Source organism: Cyprinodon variegatus, unplaced genomic scaffold (assembly GCF_000732505.1).
Source record: "Cyprinodon variegatus isolate N-32 unplaced genomic scaffold, C_variegatus-1.0 Scaffold1198, whole genome shotgun sequence".
In the NCBI taxonomy this organism is placed as follows: Eukaryota; Metazoa; Chordata; class Actinopteri; order Cyprinodontiformes; family Cyprinodontidae; genus Cyprinodon; species Cyprinodon variegatus.
This window is the reverse complement of record NW_015151651.1, coordinates 4386-5437: the sequence shown is the minus strand read 5'-3', so window position 1 is coordinate 5437 and position 1052 is coordinate 4386. Positions and strand designations below refer to the sequence as shown.

Sequence of the window (1052 nt, the reverse complement as noted above, 5' to 3'; positions counted from 1 at the left end):
TTGAATCTGACTGGATGACCTGATGAACTGTAAAGTGACCTGAGATGACATGATGTGAATTGGAGCTATAGAAATAAATTGAATTGAATCAAAGAAATTCACTGAAGAACTGAGATCCTGGGAAACAATTTAAGAGCTTAAATTACAGATCCTGCAGTTCTAAACATTTTTATTTCTTTTTCACCTTTATACACGGTTTTTCAATACAAGCAGGAAACTGAACTGGCACCCACTCACAGACCAAATGCTCAGGAAGTTCTGTGATTGGTGGGTTAAACTATCAATCTACTTGCCACATTGGTAGGCTGCCAAAAAAACCAAGACAGCACTGAGCAGGTGTTGTTGACCAATGGTGTAGCATATTCATTTTTTAAAGAAAGCCCCAGGCTTGCAACAGACTCATTTTAATTCATGAGATGAAATGAATGAAACAGGAAATATATCCCACAGGGTTAAAGGTCGGTCAGGCATTAAAAGCTTCAAACATCTTTTTGATAAAACACTGACAGACGCATCATTTAGAAACAACCAGAAACACGATACAGACGGTTCAAAAGGATTCAAAGTATTTTCCTTCAGGTTTCAACATCCTTCCTTTGAACTAATCAACACCTTTGTTTCTAGATGCTGGAGATGGAGCTGTTTTTCAGTGTAGTCCTGTTTCTCTGACTGTGACAGACGGTGCAAAAGTATTCACACCCCTGAAAGCCATCAGTTATTTTTCATGCACAAACGTAGATGTTCAAGGAAGTTCTTTTAGAGGACAGAACAACACAAAGTGGTTCTTTTTTGCAAACAAAAAGAGTCAGAAAGTTTTATTATTTTCTTTAGAAATGAAAATGTGCAGAGCCACCTTTAGCTGCATCTACAGCTACAGGAAGTGATGAGTCCGATGAGTCAGCGGACTACAAGCGTGTGTCTGGCATTGCAGGCAGATGTCTTGCAAAGTACAAAACATTGCAAAGTCATTTGTACTAAGAATTACATTTAAGATATCTGAAATGTTCATTTTAGATACGAAGAATGTTAATTTATATATTCATTATGATGAG

General features: G+C 37.3%; 1 protein-coding gene across 1 annotated transcript in view; it reads right to left on the bottom strand.

Moving 5' to 3' along the window:
* Positions 1-1052, bottom strand: part of hace1 (HECT domain and ankyrin repeat containing E3 ubiquitin protein ligase 1) — a 50958-nt gene that overhangs the window by 46478 nt on the left and 3428 nt on the right. The gene's annotated exons all lie outside the window — the stretch shown is intronic.